Below are 12,039 nucleotides of genomic sequence, written 5' to 3'. Positions count from 1 at the left end.
AGAAGATTCTGTACAGGGCAACAGGAGTGCATCAGCTGAGGAACAGGACAGGCACACTTATCAAGAGCATAACCGCAAACATAAGCATTGCCTTTTATAAATACGACCATACACCATAACTAATCCCGTTGAAAGCTTTGTGAACCACTACATTTGGGGATTTGTGTTTGTAAGTGGGCTCTTGGGCAGGGACACACAGGCAAAGCCATGTTCTGCTGCAGTCATCTTGTGTCTTCTTTCTGTTCATACTGTATGTGCTTTACACCCATTATTATTTTAACACATGTACTGTAATAGAGATTATAGAGACGTGTCTCAGCCACATCTTATTCTTCAAACATGCTTCCTGTCCACTTACATCCGGTACGTTTGCTAATTGCACCGCTCCTGGCTTTTTGTACCTTTAAAAGCCTTACAAAAACTCCATGTTAACTATTCAATCCATTTATGTGCAGCATTCCACCAAATTATGTCCTCTGATGAATCTATTTCCCAGACGTCTTTGGAGATAAGTTAATTTAGTTAATTGTGTGGCGTCCCTCCAGTGGATTCTGCTCAGAACTTGAAAGCTTTTACTGGAAGCAATGTGGGAAAAAAGAAAAAAAAAAAAGTTCCCTCTTGAAAAACACAATCTGAACATCAATAAAAAAATTCTTGTGCAACAGAGCTTTTATAATGATACAACATAAAGCCCCCACCACCACCACCACCACCTCCACCAGCTGACACAGTACTCTTAGATTATCATTATCGTAGTCAGCTTCTAGGTTTTCCCCTGTGATGTAAAAATCAGAAGTCTGGACCTGGCAAGACCCAAACAACTGAAAGTAACGAAAAACATTTGTCCCCATCCTCTGATGTTCTGGCCAGTGAATATTATGTCAGTTTTGGAATAGCATTAACCTGTAGGGGGGAAGTGCATTTACCTGTTCTAGGGGAATGGCACCTGGAAGAATTGTGCTAATCTGCACAGGAGACATTTCATTTTTTAAAAATATCGGATTTCTTTACATTTTCAGTTTGGGATCATGCATGCTCAACAGTCAGATCATTTGAGTGCCCTGTGTCTCTTCTGCGTCTCTTTTGACCCCAGTACGGCCCATACAATTTATTTAAAGCCACACTGTCTCATTCAGGGTCACACCCTCTTCTCTGACTCAGTCTCTCAGTCTCCCTCCTCTTTGCCTTCTCTCAACCTCTCTGTCTCTCTCTCTCTCTCTCTCAGCCTCTCTTTTCCTCTCCCCAGACAGCCAGCATTCTACTTACAAATCCATTGGCTATGCAAATTATACTCGTAATGCCTTCGTCAAATCTTCAAGGAATCCCAGGAGCATTTGCGGTGAGAGTCAAATGAGATGGACGGCTTTTGTGTGAGTCACACACTTCAAGCAATACAAACATTTATTTCACAAAGCTTTGAGCCCTTTAAGAAGTGTGCAGCTGGCTATTAAGGTATTGATGAATCATTCATCTACAAAACTTATTTTGACATAAGACATTTTTTTCAACTTTTTCTTTATGTTCTCTGTTTATCATAACTGCTGTTGAAGTGAGCTGAAGGTCACAAGGGTCACATGCTGTCAGAAAAGCAATGAACCATGTACATCCACATCTTTATTCACATATTTATGCAAAATTTTGCGAGGCTTTTTGCTAGTAGGAGGATGGTTTACTGACAAGCAGTGTTGCAGCAGAAAATGGAGAACTGTCACAGTATTTCTTAAATAACAAAAATAAAATGAAAATGCCTCTATAAAGTCTGTTTACACTGTGTAGATGGCTGGATCAAAATGAAAGTGAAAAACCTCATTTTAAATGAGCGAACTTGGTGATATGTTCTGCTCCCTTCTCTCAGTAACTTACTGCTTACCAAATAAGTGTACTTCATTTTAACAGGTACCAGTCTGTCAATTGATTGTGTTCATGACAGAATTCAAAGGTCAATATTTTCCAAACCTGGAAATGCAAATCCTCCATATTTTGGTGTCTGTTGTCCTCAGGGGAAGTGAAGATTGTCAGCTCTAGCCCTTGTTTAATTTTTAGCCAGGGTTTCGCCTCTTATTCTTTCACTATCTTTGTTTTACATTATGTCAGAAAGGTAAAGCATGTTTTGTTGAGCCATTTATTAGCTAGTGCTCAGAGACTAAAATTTGTAAAGGAGGGGTTAGACTTTAATATTACTGACTACATAAACACACAAATTCACAAACGGTTTGTGACAAGGTGTTGCCTCGCTGCCATATTCTAAGATGTTAAATTCATTTATGATAAACAATCCTTTTTCTGTTTTGCTCGTATAAACATCTCTACCAACCATTGTTCATCCTACTTCAAAATGTTAACAATTTTAGCTAGGTCAAAACTGGCAAGGCAAGAGGAGAATTGTGATGAATGGAGGGCCATGACCACCACTGTACCTGTGGTAAAACACAGCCAGGCCCCACTCTGATATTTTCCCACTGTGAGGCAGAGCCAGGCTTACAAAATGATAATTTACAGTGTATTATGTCCTTCCAAGGAAGATCTAGACTGACAAACATAGAAAACATAGGAAATGACAATGATCTGTCATTTTATATTAATATTGGTCATGACAAAATTGTCTGTATTGCACACCATACATAAGCACCTGTCTGTTACTTGATCTGTGATGTTTGTTCAATCCATGTTGTGTTGGATGTGTCGGAGTGATGCTGTCATCTAAGAGCATATATCTGATGTGGGTACTAAAGAAGACTGTGAACCTGGAAGTTATTGGTTATATTGCATCATTTTATCAAAATCTAGGCCTAAAAAATGGCATTACCAATAGTGTTTGGGAAGCAATGAGAGGCAATACATAGAATCATGACATAGTTGGACCCCCCAGTTCTTCATGTTTAAAGGATTTATGTTGTCCAGTGGTTGCCTTGTATATATCTTTGTCAGGCTTTTTTCGAGACTATTTGTGGTTTGTCTTATTTGTCTCCTACACCCTGTAAGTATTTTTTTTGCATTTGTCACAGTGTCAACAAAATACTGCTGGACTGGATATTTTATTTTTGCCACTTGAACATTAACTCCCACAACAATGGTATTTTTAACCCTCCCCTCCCAACCCCAGCCCCATCCCCATTCAGTATTTAAGTCAACATCCACCTATTATATGCTAATGGCATACTCAACAAGTATTATTCCTTAACTTTACCTAGTGCAAGGACCTGGGAACTAATTTATTCTGTCTAAGGAAGCATTCAGAAGACAACAGAGAATGACTTGGAATAATTCATGAGCACATACATAATTAAAGGAAAGAATTAAAGAACAGTTAACTCAAAATATGGTAGCAGTGATGTCAGTAATGAATACTGCTTCCTTTGTTAAATATTTAATAGATGTTTTTGCTAACATAGTTTGGTTTTGTGATTGCTGTATGGGCTGTTTGATTTCTAAGGGCCATAAGAGCAGAAGCAATATACCTGGTAGGCAGCAAGCACGCAGGCACATTGCAGAACTGTAATGAAAGTGAGAAAGACAACCTTTTTATATGCATAAATTCAAACGTCCATGTTATTTGTGGCAAAACATATATTATAACGGAGAACTCAGGATAAGCCTGCAGCTTCAACCTCTGATCTATATTCAATAAGTATGTGCTAGTGATGAGTCTGTCCCCTTCCATACATAACAATCAATCCCATCTTGCTGACATTAGGATAATATGCTGTGTCATACGTTTCTAGATTAACTTTCAGCAATAAAAAGTTCTAAAAATGGGTGATTCTGGTCTAAAAAGTTTGTTTGCTGAAAGTGTTGTTTTCAGCATTGAGAATTTTGACAAAAATGATTCCTGAGCTGTGCCTCAGACATCTCACATCAGTGATTTCCAAAAGCAGATAAAAACAGAGGGAGTGCTGAAAGTCTGTGCATAATTTTAAATAAAATTGCTGATGTGGCAAAATGACCATATCAGTGAGACTGTCACTAAAGTCATTAAGCACCAAAGTGTACTGCCAATGTCCTTGTACACCGCCACCACCACCCCAATGTTTAATCTTTTAGATAAAAATGAGGGGGTTTTTGAATAAAGGATCAGGGTGAAAGTTCCTGTGAAAGAGGCACATTTCAGCCTGAGGGCTGTCCTCTTTTCTTTGCTGTGTCCTGTCCCTGCCCCTCAGCGGGAATCTCAGTACTCTGGAGTTCATTTTTAATTCATTGCTGGTTTTTTTGTGTGCTGCTTCCCCTGGTACCTCACCTTGGCTACTGCCTCCTGTGGTACCTCACCTCAGCTGGCACCTCACTCCCCTGGTACCTCACCTCATTCTGCAACTCATCCCTCCTGATACCTCATCTTCCTTTGACACCTCACCTCCCCAGCACATCAACTCTCCTGGCTCCACCACCTGCTGCCTGGTTGAAACAAAACACCACCAGGTGAATTCCCATTCTCACCTCTAAAAACAGGACACATCACGCTCCTGTATGTGTTATTTACATGATACCACTCATCCATAGAGGACTGACACACAGAACAGGTCAGTCAGGTCCGTTAACTTAACGGGTCTTTGGACTGTGGGAGGAAACCAGAGTACCCAGTAGTGCACAAGAATATGGGGAAGCACACAGAAAAATCATTCCGTCAGTGATGCACACAGACACATAGCTGGCATTGTACATATTATTCATATATACAGCTGGATATTTATTGTTATTATTATCATTATTTCTGTTATGTTTCATCACTATGGCATATTTAATCCCTGTTACAAATGAGTGCTAATGCACTCAAAATTAATGACATTTCACATTATCTTGAATTGTCAAAATAATTAGCATCTGTTCATCCTGGATTAAGCAATGACTCAATTGCCTTTTCAGTTTCCACCCCTCCCAGTAGAGTCTACTCACTCAGTAGGGACCATTCACTTTACTACCTGCAATCAGCAACTCTGTACTGAGGTAAAATTTAGCTTGTGGAGGGCTAATTGGTTTTGGATTCCCCCATTTCATAATAAATGCCTTTTTGCACAACGGCTAAAACACCATTTTCAAAAAGTTAAAAGAAAGCTGAAAAACTCTTAAAAGTATAACTTTAAGGTACAGTAGTTATCTCAGCAGGGAAGTGTAACTACAAAAAGTGTACAGATTTGTGAATCAAATCACATACAGAAAATATGTGTAGTTTAAATACTCAGTCAAAAGAAATCTCTAAAATATGGCTGATTATAATTTTTATCAACATCTCCATACAGAAGGGAAGTGATGGACTGAACATGCACACGCAACAGATATGCTCCAAACCAAAAGCACCCCTGCATGAGGGAAAGTGAAATTTTGGTATCTGGAAGCATGAGTCAATAATGATCTGGATGCTACAGGACACCAATTCAGACATTGTGACCTGGTTGTTACATTCCCATGAGAAAATCCATGTGGTGTGACACCACCTTGACAACCTCAGAAAACATAAATTGCACTTTGTAATCTGGGCACCATATACAAGAGGCAAGTAAAGGTGTTTGAAAAGTCCTCCAAACACTACTTCATAGTCTTTAAGCGGCTGAACAAACACAACAGAAATCTTTCTCTATAATTTCTAATCTGCCTATGCTAATTTATAATGCATGGTCACATGTACTGTTGCTTGAAATGGGATGTGTTTACAAATGTTGTAAACAGAAAGGAAATTCGAAGCCAACAGGGACAGACTTAACAGCCTTAATTAGATTTTAGGAATGGAAGAGCTGCACTTGACATTACATCAGATAATCTCTCTATAGCCATGTTCAGGTTTGTTTGCTTTTTTGGATCAATATTTTGTATGTATGAAGAGGCAGTGGCATACGAGACGGGCATGCAAGGGAACTTTTTCTGAATTCAAGTCTGAATTGTTTCAAGCTAGAAGATTTGTCCACAAAGCACTAGCTCTCTTCAGGTTTTTTTCTAAAACATATTTCATATAAAGAACATAATCAAAAGTAATTAAAAACAATAACCATGTGTCTGATTCTGATTTCAGTAATGCAATTTCACAATCACACACATTAAGTGAACATAACTATAATTAGTGTTAGTTAAACCGACACACCTACATCTTAAATGTACATCCAACAAAATGTAACATATTAAGTATGTAAATGTACAGTAAACATAGCTATTTGTTTAACATGAACACAATAAACCACTTCAAACCGTGAAACCCTTCATCCACTTCATATCCATGCACTAATCTATTTTGAAATTAAAGGCCACGCTGCATGTTAAATGATTTAGCCTCTCCACTGGTAGAATGATGTAACCTGCTTTAAGTACATGTGAGTGATGCATGTTGATCTCAAAAAAAGGAGAAAATAGATCATGCCAGCAGACATGAGATGAAATATTGTAATTTTGAATTTTGCGTGAGCAGAATATATGAAAAAATGTCATATATTTCATGGCCCTGAAAATGTCACGTCAGTGGAATTTTTACTTGCTTTAGTCATTGTGTCCATTAGTCAGCAGTGCTATGACTAAAAGTACTTGATGATTACTTTTGATTAATGACAATATTCAGATATACCATTGGTAAATTGAATTTTTGTACATCATTTTAATCTCATTGCACATTAACAAACATAATTACTGTAACTGATCCATTCCACATCACTAAGAGCAAGAGGTAAGTTAAGTTCTTGTAGTACACCAGCAACTAAACTCTACAGTGTAGCATTAATAATTTCTGAAATAAACAAAGATTTCTCAAAAGCCAGCTTGTTGGCTTGCTTGTTCACTGCCTTGCTAGCAAACCCAGCAACACCATTTACATAATGTTAATCACTGTAAGTGGGCCTATCATAACAACCTAGGTACTACTTTTATTGGCAGTTCCCGGTAATGAATACAACTTGCTAACTGTGGTCTCTTCTCACTTGACATAGCTAAGCAGCTCAGCTAATTATGGATCTGTATTATGAAAGAGATTTGATACTAATACTCAAACTCCTTGCACAGCCTTGGCACAGCTATAGGTTTGATTATCTGCAGAAAGGAAGGAAAAAAAAATCTTGTTCAATCATGTTATATTTTCATTTTCTTACCAGTGAGGGAATATCGTTCCATGACAAGTTAATATGAAGAATTCCATTTCGGGAAACATCGTGACCTGAGCCGAATGCATCATCTCATGCCTGCATAGAAGCATATGGTACAAATACATTCACAAGAATAAGCCGCATTTCTGATCTAAACCTAGCTGCCTGAATTCTGTTTTCCTAAATTCAGCACAAAAACATGTTTTTTAGACTGTACTTTTAAATGTGTCGCAATGGTAGTTAACACTGAGATTTAAGACCTTGTGTGACAAACATGGCAGATCATCAGCCTCTAGAGGAAGTGGAAATGAACTTGTGGAATACATCCCTTGGAATAAAAGTCAGTGACTCGCAATTATCGAGTGGAAAGAATCAAGTATAAATCTTACCAAGAATACTTCACTTCTGCTGTCAAATTCGAGAAAGACTCAGATGCTCTTTTGACAAGGACAGGATTCTAGAAAGTTTGCCAAAACCACATAATTTAACACAAGTGTGAGACACGTGTTCCCTTGTAAAAGTGCAGTCGTGAATAACAGAATGACATCTGAAATCTGCAGTTCTGTCGTAGTGTGTGTTAGACAGTGGTATCACAGCTGAGGGATATTTGCAATATGCTATCTCAGTTTGTTTCTGACCATCACTACCACTGAATGAGGGAATGAATATCCATATCCCACTCTGATTGTTGTGAAGTTCAAGGCTGTCTTGGTTTATTATAGCGTGACCCTTTTTCTGTGCATGTTATATGAATTATCATTTATGAAAACATTTACTGAATATAATTAATCAAATGGGGCATGCATGAAATCAGATGAAATTGCATTAATTGTAGTATTCCCAATTGTGCTGTGAAACAGGCTAGCAAAACATGCATATGTAATATTCTTTTAAAATGTATAATGTTTGACATGCAACACATTATGTCAACATTTTTAACAACAGTAATAACTGCAACAAGCATTAATGCAGTATGACTAGCTGAGTAATGGAATTGATCTACCTCAACAAAGTATAACATAATGCTGTCAAAATGATTTGAAAAAAGGTAGTCATAGCATGTGCTACAGCTAGCTGTGCATGATCAGCATCTGCTCTGATTTTGATGTGTTGTTTTACTCTGGAGCAAACCACAGCGCAGAGCAAACTCATTTTTGATACCAATTCATCAATGAAATTGACTCTATACACTAGAAACCAGAATCTGGGCAGAGAACCTCGGATCTAGGAGCAGTTCCACATTCAGTTTTTGTGTCCAGTGAACAGTCTGTATGTGTATAATTTATAACAAGTGTTACTTTTGATTTCCATTATCTTCATTAAGATGATTGACTGCAATGTGAAACAAAGCAGATCCACAGAAAACCATCTAAATTCTCATCAGCTTTCATCATACCACTACAGAGAAGAGAGAGGTAACAATTGTATTGTTACTCTCAGCACTTCAGGAAATACCAGGAACATCAGCTAAAGCCTTTATCACACAAAAAACCAAAGGAGTCATCTGACTTCAAAAAGAAACAACAAGCAGGGTAGAAGAGAGATGAGTGCCAGAGCTAGGTAGCAGCTTCCACAATTAGGAAAGGACTCTTTTCATGTGAAAAGATGCAAAGAGATTGCCGGTCACTTTGGTGATCTGTTTCATAATAGGAAACTTCAGTAGTTTTTCTGCCTTGATTCTTCACTCCACAGCATGGTAAGATAAGTTAATAGCATATTTTTTGCTGTGTGTTACTTGAGGGCACCAGTATAGTGTAGTGGTAAGGAGGAAACGTTGTAACTGAAAGGTTGCTGGTTCAGTCCCCTGCTGGGGCACTGCTGTTGCACCTTTGGGAAAGGTGCTTAATCCACAAAGCCTCAATAAATTTCCAGCTGAATAGACAGATACAGTTGTAACCTATGAAAACTGCTCTGGACAAGAGGGTCTGCTTAATGCCAGTAATGTAATGTTGAACTTGGTACTGTAGCCGCATCATGTGGTAGCTAAGAGCTTCCACTGACAAAGATGAAGGTAATGGGACTTTTGGCTGAGATAGTTATTAAACTTGTTATTATCAAAAAAACTCAGTAATTGGCATGTTTTCCATTTTCAGATACACTTTTGTTTGCTTGCCATTAGGTGATTGGAACATACCTGGATAATTGTTGTTCTTTTCATTGGAAAATGAAGGGACAGGTGTCCTTTCAAAGTAATCCGTCACTTCAAAGAGAACTCACTAATCTCAAGAGTGTCACATGGGCCAAGCTTTGCTTCAATCACTGCAATGTTTCCCTTCAGAGGGACAGAGGGAGATGCATTGCCTTGAAGCATTTGCCTTTTAAAAATGCATGTAATTCACTAGCAAGTATGTTTATGGCTTTTGAATATCAAGTTTTGATTCATTAGATTTAATGAGGTCAGGCCGCTGTAACTGTGATTTAATTTTTACTGTAAATTTAAATCACACAGGGCATGTGTGACACTTCTGTGGAGTTGTGGTCACAGTTAAAACAATGAATAGCCATGCTTTCAGTCACAGGGCCATACTAGACCCAGCAGCCTGTTGCATGGATCCCAACGACCTGCTGCAGAGGATCCAAAAATCTGCCATTAGGGACCCAACAACTCATCGTACTGGAGAAGCAGTGTAGACGAAAGACGAAATGTTCTGCAGCTGATTCTGACCACAAGAGGTCTTTCTGGTTTCAGACCTGCAACTTTCTGTTTAAAAGACAGATGTCCTAATTGATATGACACACTGCATATTGAACAGGCATTGCATATCCAAGTAATGTGTGAAAATTATTTGAATGTCATTGGCATATTTCTGAGATAATTCAGTCCTATGGCGTAAAGAGAGCACTGAAAATTAGAATGATCACTAGGAGCCGAGACCAAGGTTAATAACCTAAAATAAGGTATTGTGATTCTGGCTGTAGTCTCTGAAAGTGTGAAATTTTTCTCCTTACTACAGTGACTTTGAGAAACATGGTCAATGCATTTCAAAATTATTTCCAACTTGAGGAAAGTTGTCAGAAGAAAACTCCTCCAAACAATTTGACAAATGAATAGAAAAAAAAATAAAGGCAGCAGTATAACCAAAGGACATATGTAAATATTGTTTCTACGTCAACCAACAACGAGCCAGAGTTTTGGCCTCTTTTATAGTTACTCTACTCAAAGATGAAATACCTGTTTAACTAATATTCCCAGATGTTTTACTGCGCTCAGCTGTAATTTTGTGAGTATTTGCCATGCCATGCATTTGAAAAAATCTGCCCCTCAGTGCAGGGGAACTGGGTACTTTATTTGATTAGGAAGTGAGCTCCCCCTATTGGCCCATCGACTCCACTCCAGCAAGCTAAACATTCCTCACATTGGCCGTGCTGGGATGGCCTCATAGCCCAGTCGATTCAAACACTTTCACTGTATGACCATTCAGTGGTAATTCACTATACATTTTCAGCCCTCTCCTCCACAGCTGTGTCATTTTCTTCATTCTCTGATTATATGAGAAACAGCTACGCATGTCTTACAGGAAGATGACCGTAAAAACATCCCACTGGCTTTGGAGTTACTGTAGCATAATATAATGGAAGTCAAGAATAAATATGGATCCATGAAACAGGGCTTATCAGAGAGAAGAGCCACCAGTCACTGATGGGGGCAAACAATTAACATTCTGATCATTTTCTTCTGGTGCAATCAGAACCTACAAGATCGCTTGTTATGGACAAAGTTTTGATCAATAATTTTTTAATATTGTCACAAGTCAGAACAGTGGTAAACTTGGCCTGAGAGAGAGAGAGAGGGAGAAAGAGGGACTATGAGCCTCTATCTTGGAGCTGTTAGGAACAAAAATGTTCCTTAAAATGAGAAGTCAGAGGATTTCTCATTAAATAATTAATGGTGAAATGAACCAACACCTATAGGTTGTAAAGTATGCTATTGATTGTGTTTGCTGTTATATGTATCCTTCTGCATTTGTATCTTTCAGTGCCACACTGATACAACTCTAGCTGCATCACACCCTCATAGTTGAGCCCCCTTTCCCCTGATACTGCCCCATGGAGATCTGGAGGACACAATGCATCTGTCTTGGTCTTCTGCACTCTGTATTTAATGCCACATGTCTGATTGGTTAATATCCTGTCAGCCACACTGTCGCCTCTGGGAAACGGCAGGATAAGGCTTAAAGGTCATCCTATCATGTGTAACCAATGCGCTGAAAGTGAACCATTATGACATACCATCCCAAACTGAAATATGCTTTCCAGACTACGACTCATGAATCCTACTATCCCATGATACTACCTGTCTTTCTGCTGGGTAGGTTACACTTGGCTTCTGTTCATTACATTGCTGTCCACCAGGGAACACAGAAGAACAATACAAAAGCATATGCTAATTCAGGCTTTCACGTAACACTTCTAGAAATGAATTTTCATGGCTGTGAACCAAACTACATTCCACCAAGTAAGCAAGTGCATATTACCAAGTATGTAAGTGCATACTACCAGGTATAGAAGCATGCAGAACACAAAATAAAGGTTTAATTTAAAATCCATGTCTCCTCATTAACATGCCATGATCTTTGACTGTATTTGCATATAAGTACAAGTATATTAGTAAAACAAAATACTTATTTACAACTCATACTTGTACATGAATTCCTCAAGTCACTGCTGTTTTGAGTGAATCTGAATAGCTAGTCCTTAGCTAAACTTGTGCATATGTGTGTGTGTGTATGTGTGGGAGAGAGAGAGAGAGAGAGAGAGAGAGAGAGAGAGAGAGAGAGTACTTGTGCGTAGAATGAAGTACAGACACAAATCTTAACATGATATATTACTAAAAAAACACAACGTATTACTACAGCAACAGGCAAGCCAACCTTTTTGAGATACGGTTAGTCTGTCCTTCATTTGAACCTTTGGTAAAACACAATTCCTATGATAATTGAAGTGATTTCACTTACAATAACACCCATCCAGTTTGAAACTTAAAAGC

The sequence above is a fragment of the Megalops cyprinoides genome, chromosome 10, assembly GCF_013368585.1.
Source record: "Megalops cyprinoides isolate fMegCyp1 chromosome 10, fMegCyp1.pri, whole genome shotgun sequence".
Classification (NCBI taxonomy): Eukaryota; Metazoa; Chordata; class Actinopteri; order Elopiformes; family Megalopidae; genus Megalops; species Megalops cyprinoides.
This window is presented reverse-complemented; position numbering follows the sequence as displayed.